The sequence below is a fragment of the Loxodonta africana genome, chromosome 4 (genome assembly GCF_030014295.1).
Source record: "Loxodonta africana isolate mLoxAfr1 chromosome 4, mLoxAfr1.hap2, whole genome shotgun sequence".
Classification (NCBI taxonomy): Eukaryota; Metazoa; Chordata; class Mammalia; order Proboscidea; family Elephantidae; genus Loxodonta; species Loxodonta africana.
This window is the reverse complement of record NC_087345.1, coordinates 25,732,438-25,749,372: the sequence shown is the minus strand read 5'-3', so window position 1 is coordinate 25,749,372 and position 16,935 is coordinate 25,732,438. Positions and strand designations below refer to the sequence as shown.

The 16,935-nt window shown below is 48.0% G+C and overlaps 1 protein-coding gene across 3 annotated transcripts in view; it reads left to right on the top strand.

Annotated features, from left to right (window-relative positions):
• The window catches only part of CHST11 (carbohydrate sulfotransferase 11), a 338,998-nt gene that overhangs the window by 304,781 nt on the left and 17,282 nt on the right, over nt 1–16,935 (top strand). The gene's annotated exons all lie outside the window — the stretch shown is intronic.

Sequence of the window (16,935 nt, the reverse complement as noted above, 5' to 3'; positions counted from 1 at the left end):
GGTCTGACAGGTGGGTAGGAATCAGGCATAAAGGAGGGAGAAGGGGATCCAGGCAAACAACTGTGCCGTCTGGGCATGTTGGGGTAAAATCCAGTATTTAAAGAGTCGATGGCCTCTAGGCATAGCCACTGCCGAGGGCCAAAAAGAAGCCACTGTCGTTGAGTCGATTCCGACTCATAGCGACCCTATAGGACGGAGCAAAACCACCCCATAGAGTTTCCAAGGAGCGCCTGGCGGATTTGAACTGTCAACCTCCTGGTTAGCAGCTGTAGCACTTAACACTACGCCACCAGGGTTTCCATAGCATGATTTTAAAAAATAATCGTCATAATAATAGCTGCGATTTCTGTCTACCAGAGGAATCATCACTTCCCTTTCATGGGCTTCGGCTCTAATTGGGTAAGTGGTTGCTTCAGAAATAATTAGAGATTGTAATCAGTAGTATTCAGAGATCTTTGGCAGGAACTGATTTGCAAGTCTCTTCAGGCTTGGCCTCCAAACTTCCTCAAAGCTATAGCTATGTGTACTGCAAAGCTCTGAGGGGCCACAATGATCTTCAGACTCAAAGAAAAGAGGAAGTCAGCCATCCGCCCTCAGCAGCACACACGGTTTCTTGTTCTCTACTCAGAAGCGCCTTGAATAATCAGACTCTCTTCAAGTCCCAACTCCCCTTTTTGAAAAAATGAGCACTGAGGTTGGTATGTAGCCCCTGTGACTTACGTGCTCTTTAAGAAGCAGGGCGTCTGCTCAGACAGCATATCCGTCTGTCAGAGGCTAGGATGGATTTTAGAGTCCCCACACGAAGAAAAAAAAAAAACCAGTGCCCTCGAGTTGATTCCGACTCATAGCAACCCTATAGGACAGAGTAGAACTGCAAACAAACAAACCTGCTGGCGTTGAGTCTATTCTGACTCACGGCCACCCCATGTGTTACAGAGTAGAACTGCTCTGTAGGGTTTTCTTGGCTGTAATCTTTATGCAAGCAGATCTCCAGACCTTTCTCCTGCAGTGCCACTGAGTGGGTTTGAACCACCAACCTTTCCGTTAATAGTCAAGCCCAAACTGTTTGTGCCACACAGGCTTTAGGCTCCCCAGGCCTGCTTTAAAACAAATTCCTCATTGTTCTGCACTTTGTAGTGTCCCTGTGGAAGGTGCAGACTCCTGGTCTCCTGAGACTATTGGCTACAGTATGCTGTTGTCTTTCTGGTTCAACATAAGAGACAGTGGGGATGTCTGACATCGTGTCCCCAGTGAACATCCAAGGCCCTGTCCCTGGCCAGAAAGGCTTGGTCCCCACCCTGTCCTCCAGGGTCCCACCAGCTCTTCTAACTGCTAGAGCGGATGAAGAGGAATGAAAAAGCCGCCGAGGACGGCGCTGGGACATTCCAAGGGTGAAAGCCAGTGTCGTTCTGCCAGCCCCAAGGGTCAGTTCAAGCCATGCAGTCCTTCTTCCTGATTGTTGAATGGAAAAATGTGCGTTACAAAACAGTATAATACCAGTTTAAACATTAGAAGACTAGGGAAAAAAAACCTCAACAAAACATTAATAATAATTATCTCTGGAAGTTCAGGGGGTTTTTATTTCCCTCTTTTTGTTTGCCTCTAATTATCACTTCTAGCTTCTGGAATTGTTCTTTAAGAATTACAGAAAGAGAGACAGAGAGGCCGAGATAACTGACAGACAGATGCACGCTGGAGCCACCGGCAGATCAGGGAGTCTCACTCGCTTCCTCTCTGACTCACTCTGCCTCCTTGAGCAAACCTGTCTTTGAACTGCAGCTTCCCCATCTGTGGAACTACGCTTATGCCTCCCATTCTGCCCAGCTTAGGAGTTTGGTATGATGCCCGAATGAGAGCACATAGTGGGGAGCTGGCAAATTGTGAGAGACAGTATATGTGTAGTACATTAAATCACCAGGCCTTTCTTGTGAGGCGCCTCTCGGTGGACACAAACTGCCAACCTTTGAGTTAGGAGCCAAGCGTGTTAACCGTTGCACCAACCAGGGACTCCAGTAATTTAAAAAAAAAGAAAACCTGTTGCTGTCGAGTCAATTTGACTCATAGCGACACTGTAGGACATAGGGTTTCAAAGAAGCGGCTGGTAGATTTGAACTGCTGACCTTTTGGTTAGCAGCTGAGCTCTTAACCACTGCACCACCAGGACTCCAGTAATTAGACAGTGAGGATTCAACCAGTGTTTCTCTGCAAGATATTCACCTGAACGATTTGTTAAGAGTTTGAATTCCCAGGCCTGAGCAGACTAGGATCTCTGAGAGTAGGGCCTAGGAACCTGCATTTTAACAAGCATAGATGTGTGTGTGTGTGTGAGAGAGAGAGAGACAGAGATCCAGAGATGTAAAGCAAACAGCATCATGACAGGAACATGGAAGGATTTTTGTGAGTGAACCAAAAGCAGCATATGGTCTATGTATTGTCTTCTTACAGCTGAAGAAATGAGAAAATGGACATGCAGAATCATACAGAGCGCAAATGGTTAAACATTCAAATAGTGTATGTGGTTTGGAGCCCAGAAGTGGGCTTGATGAGGTATCATGGGGCTGGGGGAGGGGGGTCCATGAAGGGTCACTTGGGTTTAGAAAGACCAAGAGGGAAGGAGAGTCCCTGGGTGGTGCAAATGATTCAGGCACTTTGGTTGCTAACCAAAAGGTTGGAGGTTCGAGTCCACCCAGTGGTGCCTTTGAAGAAAGGCCTGGCGACCTACTTCCCCCAAAATCAGCCACTGAAAACCCTATGGAGCACAGTTCTACTCTGACACATTTGGGGTGCCTTGAGTGGGAAACGACTTGATGGCAACTAGATTTTTAAGAGAGGAAGGCGCAGAGCATCTGGAATGGCGGCGCCTGGTGAGCAGGAGCGGAGGTGTAGGGAGAGTCCCCCGTCTCCCAGGCCTGCTCTCTGGCTGTGTGGTAGGCTGCTGGGTTGGTGGTTGGGGTGGGTCTGCATTCCGTTCCCTGATCTCCATTGGCACTATGACTGAGGTCCCAGACTGAGTAGTACTAGACTTTCTGTGCAAGTTGGCCCCCTGGCCCCCTAACCTGCTGAGCTGGCTGGTGTCAGATGACAGTAGAGTCACTGAAAACTAAGGCAGCCCCTGGATCTGCCTCTTGGGCCTGTACTCACTGGTTTGCTTCATACAGACTGAAAGCTCCCCTCTTGCTTTCCCTGCCAGCGTGGCACAACAACCAGGGCCACCCACCCAGGAGCCATACTGCCTGGGTTGGAATTCCTTCTCTGCCTCATGCTCGCTGTGTGACCTGAGACCATTTACTTAACTTCTCTGTTCTCATGGCCTCTTGTGTCCACACGGTGAGAGGGGGGATCATTCCTACTACAGAGGGTTGTTATAAGGATTTTCACTGAGATAATCCACATAAGACCCTTGTTGCCGGCTCTGGCACATAGCAAGAGCAAAGTAAATGTTAGCTGCGAGTACAATTGTCCACTCAACAACGACTTATTGAACACCTACTGTGCACCAAGCACTGTGTCCAGGGAAGGAAGAAGAGGATGAAGGGCCCATGGTCTGGGGTCCAAACAGGTATGAAACAGCCTCTTGTGACCCTGTGATAATGGCAGTGTGCCCAGGACACAGGTGGCCCAGAGGACAAGATATCTGAGTTGAATCTCGAAAGAAGAGAAAACAGTTGCCATCAAGTCAGTTCCAACTCATGGTGACCCCATGTGTGTCATGTGTGTCAGAGCAGAGGTGTGCTCCATAGGGTTTTCAGTGGCTGATTTTTTGGAAGTCATCTCCAGGCCTATGTTCTGAGGCACCTCTGGATAGACTCGAACCTCTGATGTTTTGGTTAGCCACTGAGTGTGTTAACTGTGTGCACCACCCAGGGACACCTGAGAGAAGAAGGGGCACTCATTTCATCCTCTGTTTTGGAAGGGAATGGGGAGAGGATGGCTCTTTATCCCTCACCCTCTTCCTCTCCATGGGTTGCCACCAGTTGACTCTGAGGCCAATTTGGAGCAGAAGGATGGTGCAGCAATTCCTCAGAAGTGCTCTCCTGGCTCCTGGATGGTGATGCAGCTGCTGGTGTGGAGGAGCCAAGCCCAGCAGGCGCCCCAGGCCCGGCTGTGGGGTTATTAACCTTCTCGGAAGCACCTCTTTTGCACTGTCTGTGCCAGCACCAGGATCCGTGTCGGTCTACACTGAAGGGCCCCACCTGTTCTGCACCCTTCTGAACGCGGTGTCTGCTCTACTCTCGTGAGCTACCTTTCTGAGGCCAAGTCTTTGCTGCCTTCCCCCGTTCATGCTGTTTATATGTGTGCCTTTACACTGGCTGTCTCCTTTGGCATTCCAAGCCAAGGAGCACAGACCACGTGGAACCTTCACTAGAGAGATGAGTCACTGCTTGTACAGAGTTTAGGGGTGTGGAGGGTGGACATATCTATTACCCAGACACGGCGGACCCCCACACTAGAAAACAAGTGCAACCAGTTACTCTTTCTCCAGCAAACAAAACAGGAAGTCAATCTATAAGTCCACCAAAGCCTAGATGAGTGCCCCAAGGGATTTCCTGATCCTTGAGTGTGTGCCAGGAGGTTCTCTCTACCACTTTGGGATCTCAGAGAATAACCTGCTTGGATTGGAATCATAAGGTAAATGGACCAAAAAAGCTTTTTCGGTTTTATTTTGGGGGATGGGGAAGGAGGAGGGAAATCCAGTACTCTGTGTCATGTAACTGGGCTCTCGAGCTGTGGCTCTGAGGCCACGTTTTGTAGTAGAAGAAAAAGCAAACTTGGGTGTAAAGCCCTGCCCGCTCTTCACGAGCCCTGAGAATCTGGACAGTGGGCTTGACCTTCCTGGGTCTCAGTGTTCTCTTCTGTAAAACGGAGAGGAGCTCATCCACCTCTCCTGGTTGAGAGAGATTTATGAAATAACACGTCAGGCTTCTGGTACCAAGTTTAAAAAAAAAAATTACTGTTTGCTGTCAAGTCAATCCCACGTATGTCAGAGTAGAACCAGACTCCACAGGGCTTTCGGTGACTGAGTTTTCGGAAGTAGACTAGCAGGCCTTTCTTCTGAGGCATCTCTGGGTGGACTCAAACCTCCACATTTTCAGTTAGCAGCTGAGCGCCTTACCTGTTTGTAGCACGCAGGGACTCCAGTATGATGTAAAGTTTTCCTAAACTTTAGCGCCCTTCCTTTCCCTCCCCTCCTCTTGCTTTCCCTCTCCTCTCCTCCCTTTCCCTTCCCTTCTCAGGGGTGGGAGAGACTCCAGGACTGGGTGACAGGTAGGAGGATCTGTCACATTGTTGTTTTTAGGTGCCACTGAGTCAATTTTGACCCATTTTGACTCCCTGTGACAGAGCAGAACTGCCTCATAGGGTTTTCTAGGCTGTAACCTTTACAGGAGAAGGATCCCAGGTGGTACAACTGTTTCAACAAACGGATGCAGCGCTGGAAGTGCTCACTCATCTGTGCCAAGAAATTTGGAAGACAGCTACCTGGCCAACCGACTGGAAGAGATCCATATTTATGCCTATTCTCAAGAAAGGTGATCCTACCAAATGCGGAAATTATCGAACAATATCACTGAATCACAGGCAAGTAAAATTTTGCTGAAGATCATTCAAAAGTGGCTGCAGCAGTATATCGACAGGGAACTGCCAGAAGTTCAGGCTGGTTTTAGAAGAGGACGTGGAAGCAGATATCATTGCTGATGTCAGATGGATCCTGGCTGAAAGCAGAGAATACCAGAAGGATGTTTACTTGTGTTTTATTGGCTATGCAAAGGCATTCGACTGTGTGGATCATAACAAATTATGGATAACACTGCGAAGAATGGGAATTCCAGAACACTTAAGTGTGCTCATGAGGAACCTTCACATAGATCAAGCGGCAGTCGTTCGGAGAGAACAAAGGGATATCACATGGTTGAAAGTCAGGAGAGGTGTGCAGCAGGGTTATATCCTTTCACCATACCTGCGAAGACTACAGCCTAGAAAACCCTGTGAGGCAGTTCTGTTCTATCATAGATGGTTGCTGTGAGTCACAGTCGACTCGATGGCACACCACAGCAACAATCTTTGTGGGAGCAGATCTCCGGGTCTTTTTCCCACAGAGCCACTGGGTGGGTTCAAACAGCCAACCTTTTGGTTAGCAACTTACTGCTTAACTGTTGTGCCACCAGGGCTCCTTGTCACATACATTACTAGGTAATAAAAGTACCTTTTGGTGTTTAGCCAAAAGGTTGAAAGTGCCAAATTAAAGCGTTTCCCATGTCACAGTGTCTGCATCAAAACTTGAGCTCAATCAGATTTGTATCAGTGTCACTGGGCCATTTGCTGAATCCAGGCAGTTGGTATCATCAGTTGATGCCCTCGGGCTTCATGGTCTTTTGGACATCCTCCTTCTCTCCCTTTTCCAGCCTTCTAATCAGTTATTGGAAACCCTGGTGGCGTAATGGTTAAGTGCTACAGCTACTAACCAAAAGATTGGCAGTTTGAATCCACCAGGGGCTCCATGGAAACTCTATGAGGCAGTTCTACTCTGTCCTGTAGGGTCGCCATGAGTCAGAATTAACTCAACGGCAACAGGTTTTTTTTTTTAATCACTTATTAGACCAGATGGCAAAACAAATGGTGATTTATTTTGCAGCGACAAATGGAATTGGGATCTTTCTTCCTTCCCTCCGTCCCTCTGTCCCTCCGTCCCTCCGTCCGTCCCTCCCTCCCTCCCTTCCTCCCTTCCTTCCTTCTTTCCTTCCTCCCTTCCCTCCTTCCTTCCCTCCACCTTTCCCTCTCTCCCTCTCTCTCTCCCGCCCTTCCTCCTCTCTGTCTGCCTGGCTTTCAGGAATTACGTATTTTTTAAGCACTCCTAATACATGGGGTCCCTGGGTGGTGCAAACAGTTAAGGAAGTCAGCTACTAACTGGAAGATTGGAAGTTTGAGCCCACCCAGAGGCACCTTGGAAGAAAGGTCTGGTGATCTACTTTCAAAAAAAAAATCAGCCATTAAAAACCCTATGGAGTACAGTTTTGCTCTGACACACGTGGGGTCGCCATGAGTCAGAGTCAACTCAGTAGCTACTGGTGTTGGTACTTCCTGATATACTCCACAAAGAGGGCATCGGCCCTGTGCCAGGAACTTGACATGTATTATATCATTTAATCCTCACTGCGCACTCCTGTGTGGTAGCTATTTCTAGTCCCATTAGAGATGGGGAAACTGAGGCCCATACCATTGACATGACTTGTCCAAGGTCGCACAGCCGGGATCCCCAGGCCTGCTGGTCTGTCTCTAGAGTGTGTGCTTTTCCACAGTGCTGTGTTGCGTGGGGCTTTTTGACTCCAGGCTGATGTAGGTGGGATCATGGGGTCACCTAAGTAGGTAAGAAATATCTCACATGTGGGTATAGAAGGCATGGGACCAGGCTTTATTTTCACTTGTTGCAAGATCCAGGGTCCTGCCTGTCCAAATCCCACAGGGAAAAGATTTCAGATAGACACAAGATGCCCTAGTGGTTAGAAGGAAGAGGGAAAGGGAAGTTTATAAGGCCTTTGTGGGAGGAGGTGACACTGGGAGCATGCATGTCAAGAAAGGGCCTTGGCCAATTCTGGGGGCACCTTCCAACATGGCACGTTCCTCTGTGTCCAACCCTGAGCCTCTGAGCCTGCCCACCAAGCAGGACTGAGCCCAGCTGGGGTGATGTGAGCTTCCTGAGGGATGCCTTGCAGCTGCCTTGGTCCCATAGCCCACCCTTGAGTGAGCATCTACAGGGACGGTCTAGGAATGTCCCCCGGTCTGTTGCCACCAGCTTCCTGTGCAGCAGCCCTGAAGGGTGGGAAGGCTCTGCCAGCAGAGCTCTTTGCCCAGAGGCACCTGGTGAGCGCTGTGGTCGGAGGAGCACAGGGGAACATTGTTCAGGCCACAGGACTTCATGCTTCTCTGTAGAAATGGACTTTCTGTTTATTTGTATTATTTTAAAAAATGATTTCAGTGTAGTTGGAGATTAATAATAGAGTTCATTGAGGAAAATCCAGCCCCAAAATTCATGAGGGAGAGGATGGTTCTGCTCCGACCTGGAGCAAGGTCCCTGCTGAAGGGTCAGCAACCCTAGACTCTGTGTAGGCACAACATGGATGGCATTCATTTAAATCTCTGCTCGGGCCCATTTTACAGATGCAGAAACTGGGGCTTGAGAGGCTGACTTGTCCAAGGTCATACAACAAACAAGGAGCTGGGTTTGGACCCCAGCACCTGCCAGCTCCACCCTACCCTGGGACTGAGATGAACCCAGGGGGAAAAGGGAGGGGCTGCAATCTCCCACACTGTGTTTTTGACTCCCCCGCCCCGGGGGCAGGTATGAGGGCCTTGGGATACCAACCTTGGTTCATTTGGTTCTGTGTGGCGAGAACATTCTGTCAGTCACCCACAGCCTCCCCTGGCAGGCACTCGGCCGCGTGCTGGCTTGAGAAGGACACGCTGCCTCCTGGGAGCTTTATGGCAGAGTAAAAGGGACAGAAGTCAGATAATCCAAGGCACAAGGAGGAGGAGGAGGTGCACCCAGAGGAAGCTCAGACAAGGGCAAGCCATGTGTTTGCCTAACAAAAGGGTTCACACTGTTTCTGTATCATAATTGCCCACAGGGGCTTGGTACTCAGTGGACTAATCAGGGCAAACTGCAAATTCGCCAGGTTTACTCTCACTCAGCAAATATTTGTTGAGCCTCACTCTGGGGCAGGTCTGGTGCTCAGCAGGGGACACTGGAAGAAGCAGAGGACAGTCCCAGCCCTCAGGGAGCTCTCAGTCTGGTGAGGAGAGGACAGACGGATAAGCGGAGGATTATGGTATGTTGTGAAAAGAGAGCTGGCTCCAGAGTTCAACTGTCTGGGTCCGAATCCTGGCTCTACCACTTATTAGTTTTGTGACTTCGTGCAAATGACTGAATCTCTGGGCCTCAGTTCTCTCATCTATAAAATGGGAGTAATAATGGTCTCTACCTTATAGGGCTGACGGGAGGGTTCAAAATAATCCTTGGTCAACTCATGGTGACCCCATGCATGCAGAGTAGAACTGCTCCATAGGGTTTTCAAAGCTGTGAACTTTTGGAAGCAGATTGCCAGGCCTTTCTTCCAAGGTACCTCTGGGTGGGTTCAAACTGCCAATCTCTGGGTGAGTAGTTGAGTACTTGACCATCTGGGCCACCCAGGAACGCCATTCAAGAAACGTTAGCTCTTCTGATGATGCTAGTGGTTGTGCTGTTAATAGTAATAATAATAAGAGTATGTACTGTAAGAGGGATAAGCCCAGGTCACAGGAGAGCACCAGTCAGTAGTTCCAGCCCAGCAGTGGCTCATCTGGAGAAAAGACCTGGTAATCTGCTTCCATAAAGATTAAAAATCAAAAAACCAAACCCGCTGCCACCAAGTCAATTCTGACTCATAATGACTATATACGACAGAGTGGAACTGCCACATAGGGTTTCCAAGACTGTAACCTTCACGGAAGCAGACTGCCATATCTTTCTCCCTCACAGCATCCGGTAGGTTGGAACTGCTGACCTTTTGTTTAGCAGCTGAGCTCTTTAATCACTGTGCCACTAGGGCTCTTTCCATAAAATTATAGTTTAGGAAACCCTACTGGGCAGTTCTACTCTGTCCTCCTATAGGTTCGCTATGAATGGGAATCGACTCAAAGGCACCCAACAACTGATCTGAGCCTGGGATGGGGGATGGTCGTCAGTCATCACTTTTAGAAGAAGTAAAGTACAGGGGTTTTGTTCCAACTGTGCCTTTTTTTAAAGCTTTCATTATTATTGCCTTTTATTATCAGTATCTTTATAAATCCTATCTGTGTTTGTCTTTGGGAGCTGGAAACATTACATATAAACTTATAGCTTCAACATCGGCGTTTTCCGCTTCTTCAGTTGTAGACGTTATGTAAAAAAAAAATGTCGGTTGTAAGTGCAGTTCATGGTAACTAGAAAACAGTATATGTCGAGGACTACCTGTATAAGGTGAGGTTTGAAAGCCCCGAGAGGTTAGTAGGTGGAGAGGAGCAGCAACTCAAGGGTGATGCGAGGAGGAAGACTTTGGGGCAGAAGACGCAGGTGCGTGCAGGTCCTGTGAATGGTCCGCACTGCCCACTACGAAGCCCTTCATGGGACTGAGCTGCTGCAAGGTGAGGTCTGAGATGCAGGCAGGGCCGTGCATGTGGGTCCCGGTGTGCCAGGCCCAGGAGGGTGGCCTTCCCGTGGATGAGGTGAGGTCTGAGGTGCAGGCAGGGCCATGCACGAAGGTCCTGTGTGCCAGGCCCAGGAGGGTGGCCTTCCCATGAATGAGGTGAGGTCTGAGATACAGGCAGGACCACACACGTGGGTCCTGGTGTTCCAGGCCCAGGAGGGTGGCCTTTCTGTGGAGGGCAGTAAGGACTTGTTGAGGGTCAAAGCAGAGAACGATGGAGTCAAAGCCAGAGAGACTGCTCTGGTCTGGAGGGGACCCGGACTTGGAACATGGAAATGAGGGAACTGTTGTCAGGCTGGAGGTGATGTGGTTTGTACCAGGGTTGCAAGGATAGGGAGAAGCAGCCAGGCTGTGGGGTGTGGACGCCCAGGTGTCTGGCAGAGCAGCCAGGTAGAGACAGCAGTGCCATTGCCTGAGACCGGGGACACCGAAAGGGGAGGTGACAAGCTCACTTTCAGACATTTTGTTTGAGGTGCCTGTGGGACATTCCAGTAATGACCAACAGGAAGGTGAGACTATGCTTCCCACCTTCCCCATGAAACTTGCCTTCCACCAAGTCCTCCCTATCAAAGGGCCATCCGTGTGCCCGTGAAAGGTTTGAGGAAAGAGCATAACAACACAAGTTCAAATGCCCTGAGAAAGAAACGAGCAGGAAACAGCATTAAGTGAAAGAGGGAGATAGAAAGGGGAAAAAATGAGAGAGGGGAGGGAGGGAGGGAGGAAGAAGAAGATATGGAGAGGGAAGGAGGAAGAGGGGAAGAGGAAAAGGAAGGAAGGGAGAGGGAGGGAGGGAGAGATGGAGGGAGGGCAGGCTGGGAGAGAGAAAGGAAAAAAAGGAGAGGAGAAAAGAGAGAAGGAAGGGAGTGAGAGAGGAAGGAAGAAAGAAGGAAGGGCAGAAGGAAGGGACGAAAAGGAGGAGAAGGTGAAAGAGGGAGAAGGGGAGGAGGAGAGAGAAAGAAGGGAGGGAGGGAGGGCCATTTTAAAGAGGAGCACGCTGAGAGAGAAGCCAGTGACTCACAAGCTCATACAGCCAGTGCCTGGCCCAGCTGAGCGTCACCCTGAGGCATCCAGCTCTTAGTGTCATGAATTTCCACATTTCTGGTTAGAAGGTCCTATAAAATTCAGATATCAGGCCCTATAAAATTCAGATATCAGGTCCTATAAAATCAGGTCCTATAAAATTCAGATATCTCCCCTTCCTCCACCTAACCTAGTGAATTTGTGTGGTACAGGGATAGAAAACCATGGAATTTCCTGTTGTCTGGCCTCCTTGTGGTTTTAGACTTGTAGAATGACTGGCTGATCAAGATCCTTCTAGATCATTCTGTTTCACTCCAGAGCTCTCAAGAACCCTTTTGCCCAGCAGTAGACACAGAGCAGAGGTGGTCCTGCCTCCTCAAAAGTGACTGTAGTTTTTATGTCTTCAAAAGAAAACAAAAATAGAGAAAGGGGGATCCCCCACAGGGGGACTATCAGCTGGGCAGAGGGAAGTGAAAGATGAGCCGTGGGGGAGGGAATGCCAAGGCTGTCTCCCCTGGGAGGGCTGTGGTGGCCTGTCCCCGGTTGTCACCAGGTGTCTTTGTTACCTGGAGCAGAGAAGCCTCCTCTGGTGGCTTCAGTTACCACAGAAAGTAGATTCACTAATGAAATCAGCTTGTCCCCTGAAGATCTGCCCCTAGGCCCTGACCTCCCACTTGTTTTTCTGAACCTTTCTGTTTACTGCTCTGGCTCAGAGAACGCTGTTTAGTGTGTGAAAAGGTTCCCAGTGCCCCTCCTGGCGCAACCAGTGTCATTATGTCTGCAAGCCTTCCTTTCTGGAAGGCTGGGGGGTTGGGGAGGGTGCTGCCACCTCCCCTGAACCCCATAGGTTCATCCAGCTTCAGCAGTTCAACCTGTCCCAATCACTTTGGGCACACAGTTTGTGGACAGCCATCGAGAGGCCGCCTTGTAGGGTCTCCAAGGTGCCCTGCTCCCCTCGCCTCTGAGTCTTTACACTTCCTGTCCCCCACCCACCTCCTGCTTCAGTGGCCTTCTCTTCTTTGCCCAGCTTACTACTTCTTATCGCTCAGGCTTCACATGGACGCCCCTTTTCTTGGGGAAATACTCCCTACCTTCCTGAGTGTGGACTAGCTCCTGGTCCATGCCTCCACAGCAAGAACCCCTATTGCCATCTAGCTGATTCTGACCCACAGTGACCCCATGCATGACACAGTAGGCCTGCTCCATGGGGTTTTCTAGGCTGTAATCTTTATGGAAGCAGATTGCCAGGCCTTTCTTCCATGGTGCTGCTGGGCGGGTTAGAACTGCCAACCCTTAGGTTAGAAGCCTAGAACAAACCATTTGTACCACCCAGGGACCTGCTTCCACGGCACCTGTACTTAATAAGAGAGAAAAGGTGTTGCCCAAGCTGGCTTATTTAGTCCTTACACCAACTCTATGAGATAATGAGCCAGGGACACCACATAACCCATCTCATCTATGCTTTATAAACCACCTTTGAGGCAGGGCCTGTTGGTGTACCCATTTCACAGATGAAGAAATGGAGGCTTGAGGAGGTTAAGAAACCCTAGGCCACTCAGCTGGTAGGTGCTAGATCTGGGGGTCTGACCCCGGAGTTCTCTCCCTGAGCTATTAGCTACACTCCTAATCCCTCTTAGCTTCCTAGTGCTAGACTTGGTGGCGCAATGCAAAAGCAATTCCTTGTCTCACGGTTTTGGAGACTAGAAGTCTGAAATCAAGGTGTCAGCAGAGCCAGGCCCCTCTGAAGGTTCTAGGGGAGGATCCTTCCTTGCCTCCAGCTTTTGGTGATACTGACAATCTTTGGTGTTCCCTGGCTTGTGGATACGTCATGCCAGTCTCTGCTTCCGTCATCACATAGCATTCTCCCTGTGTGTCTGTGTCAGATTTTCCTCTCATAAGAATACCAGCCATTGGCTTTAGGACCCACCCTACTCCAGTACGACCTCATCATGAGTTCATTACATCTGCAAAGACCCTCCTTCCAAATATGGTCCTGTCCACAGGTACTGGGTATTAGGACTTGAACATATCTTTTAGGGGAACACAATTTAACCACAATAGCCCGGGTTAACACTCATCACCTGTCACATTGAATTGTAATTTTTTTCCTTTCCTCATCCGTGAGCTCAGCTGCTAACCAATAACTTGGCAGTTTGAGTCCATCAGCTGCTCCTCGGAAACCCTATGGGGCAGTTCTGCTCTGTCCCAAAGGGTTGCTATGAGTCAGAATAGATTCGATGGCAACAGGTTTGGTTTATTGGTTCATCTGTGTCCCCATTAGTAGGTGAGCCTTTTTCCCTGAGGACAGAAACCTTACCTTGCTTTACGCTGGGCTTCCCCCCTTCTCCCGCACCTTAGCCCAGGGCCTGGTTGCTTAACCAGTTGCCAGCTGACTAACTGAAGCAAACTGTGAGCCAGCTGCCAGGTTGCAGTTTTTCCCCTGGGAGTTGCAGAGGGCCAGGAGGTCAGTGAACTGCTGGGCAGTGGGAGGGCGGTAAGCTCGGCAATCCAAAGCCCACCAAGAGGCAAAGCAGGACCTGTCGTTGCAGGCTAGGTCAGCAGGAGGCTGGGGAACCATGTGTCCACCCACCTACTTGCCTCCCTGGGGTCAGGGGACAAAAGCCCTTTCCACACCACTCTGGAGCCTGGGCTGGTGGGTGTGGGCGCATCCAAACTTGAACTTTCTTTCCCTTCCGGCCCTAACTCACCCCTCTTTGACTTCCACTCAAAGGAGGCAGGGGAAGTGAAAAGTCAAGTGATATCAGTCACTGTCCCTCCTTGTCAGCACCCTAAGGCAAAGGTCTAGTTGGGGGGGATGAATTTGGGGGAATTTCCTCAGTTTTTTATTATTACATTGGCCTGAATAGGAATAAAGTAACTTCTCTGTGATAAGGGCTAATCACCTTTGCACTAAGCGTGCAGTAAGCTACTCTCGCCATCACCTGTAACTTTAGGAGGTCAGCCTGGCTATAATCCCCGTTATACAGAAGAGGATACTGAGGCCCACATTGTTAGGTAATTTACCCAAGGTCCACAGTCATATGTGGTGGAGCCAGATTTTAAACCCAGGCTAGGAGTTGTGCAAACAGTTAACACGCTTGGCCGCTAACCAAAACGTTGGCAGTTCAAGTCCCTCCAGAGGCACCGTGGAAGAAAGGCCTGGCAGTCTCCTTCCAAGAAATCAGCCATTGAAAACCCCCCGGAGCACAGTTCTACCTTGACATACATGGAGTCGCCGCTAGTCAGAGTCAACTCTACAGCAAGACCAAAAACTCAAACCCGTTACCGTCAAGTTAGGTAAAACCAACTGCTCCATAGGATTTTCTTGGCTGTAATCTTTTTTTTTTTTCTTTTTTAATAACAGCCTTATTGAGATAACAATTCACATACCACATAATCCACCCATGTGAAGTGTTACAATTCAATGGTTTTTAGTTTAGTCAAAGACTTGTGTACTCATCACCACAATCAATTTTAGAGTATTTTCATCATCTCAGAAAGAAAACCTGTACCCTTAGCAGTCACTCCTTATATTTATTTCCTCCCTCCAAGCCCGATGCAGGCATTCATGTACTTTCTGTCTCCATAGATTTGCTCATTCGGGACATTTATAAAAATGAAATTATACAATATGTATTCTTTATTGAGAAGCTTCTGTCACTTAGCGTAATTTTTTTCCAGGTTTATCCATGGTAGCACGCATCAGTACTTTGTTTCTTTGTTATTACTGAATAATATTCCATTGCGTGGCTGTATCACATCAACTCATCAGTTAATGGACATTTTTTGGTCTGGTTTGAATAATGCTCCTGTGAACATTTTTGTACAATTTCTGTGTGGGTGCATTTTTTTTTTCTGTTGGTTGTATACCTAGGAGTTGAACTGTTGGGCCATATGGTAACGCCTCTCTGTTTAACTTTTTGAGTAGCTGCCAAACTGCTTTCCAAGGGGGTTGCACCATTTTTTACATCATCCCCTGCAACGAATGAGGGTTCCAATTTCTCCACATCTTCACTCACACTTGTTATTTTCCTTTTTTTTTTTTTTTTTGGTTTATAGCCATCTACTTGGGTGTGAAGTGGTACCTTATTGTGTTTCAGATGTGTGTTTCCATGATGACTCCAAATAATGACTGAGTATCATTTTATGTATTTACTGGCCACTTGTATATTTTCTTTGGAGAAATTTTTATTCAAATCCTTTGTCCATTTTTCAGTTGGGTTCTTTGTCTTTTTGTGGCTGCAATGTAAGTGTTCTTTGTATATTGTGGATACTAGACTCTTCTCAGATTCATGATTTGCAAATATTATTTTCCCGTTCTGTGGGTTGTCTTTTCACTTTATTGGCCGTCAACACAGTTTTGTAGTTACTGCATTATGCAGTTGTCTTTTAAATCATATAGGAGAAGAAAATGGTTGCAAGCAAAAATATATTTGTCCTATCTTTTATATTTACCTATGTAGTTACTTTTACTGGTGCTTTTTATTTCTTCCTGTGGATTTGAGTTACTTCCTAGTGCCCCCTTTCATTTCAGCCTGAAGGAAACTCTTTAGCATTTCTGTGGGGCAGGTCTTCTAGTGATAATACTCATCTTTTTTGTTTATCTGGGAATATGTTAATTTGTCTTCTTTTTTCCTAATTTTTTACTTTTGTTGTTGTTGTTGAGAATATACACAGCAAAAGATACACCAATTCAGCAGTTTCTACATGTACAATTTAGTGACATTGATTACATTCTTCAGGTTGTGTAGCCGTTCTCACCCTCCTTTTTTGAGTTGTTCCTTCCTTACTTGCAGAAACGCCATGCCCCCTAATCTTTTGAGTTGCTGTTGTCAGTTTGATCGCATATAGATGATTCTTAAAAGAGCATAATGCGCTCAAGGCAGACATTTTTTTACTAGTTACGCTAAACTATTATTTGGTTTTAAGAAGACTTCAGGGGATATTTTTGGTTTAAGGTCTTGGTTGTAATCTTAACGGAAGTAGATCACTAGGCTTTTTCTTCCATGGTACTGCAGACCAAAACCAAACCAAACCCATTGCTGTCGAGGCAATTCTGATTCATAACGACCCTATAGGACAGAGTAGAACTGCCCCATAGAGTTTCCAAGGAGTGCCTGGTGGATTTGAACTGCCGACCTTTTGGTTAGCAGCCATAGGTGTTCACCACTATGCCACCATGTGGGTTCAAACTGACAACCTTTAGGTTAGCAGGCAAGCACAAACCATTGGCGCCACCTAGGGACCTTCTCGTTAGCCTAAAACCAAAACCAAACCCGTTGCCTTCAAGTCGTTTCCGACTCATATCCACCCTATGGACAGAGTAGAAATGCCCTGTAGGATTTCCAAGGAGCGGCTGGTAGATTGGAATTGCTGACCTTTTGGTTAGCAGCCGAGCTCTTAACCACTGTAGCACCAGGTCTCCATCATAGCGTATCTTATTCATCACTAGGTTCCAGGTCCATGACTTCGAATGTGGCTCTGTTAGGTGTTTCTGTATGTCTTCAGTTGTGGCCTGAGAAGCAGCCCACATTCTTAAGTTTCTCAGTAAACAGCTGATAAATTTAGATTTGCTTGTCCCCATAGCCATGATGGCCTTCATGTTACATCTCCATTATGACTGCAAATGGGCCATCCTTCTGAAAAGAGGGGAAAGGCAGACAAATGACTGAAGCAGACAAAGAATCTTATTACTGGA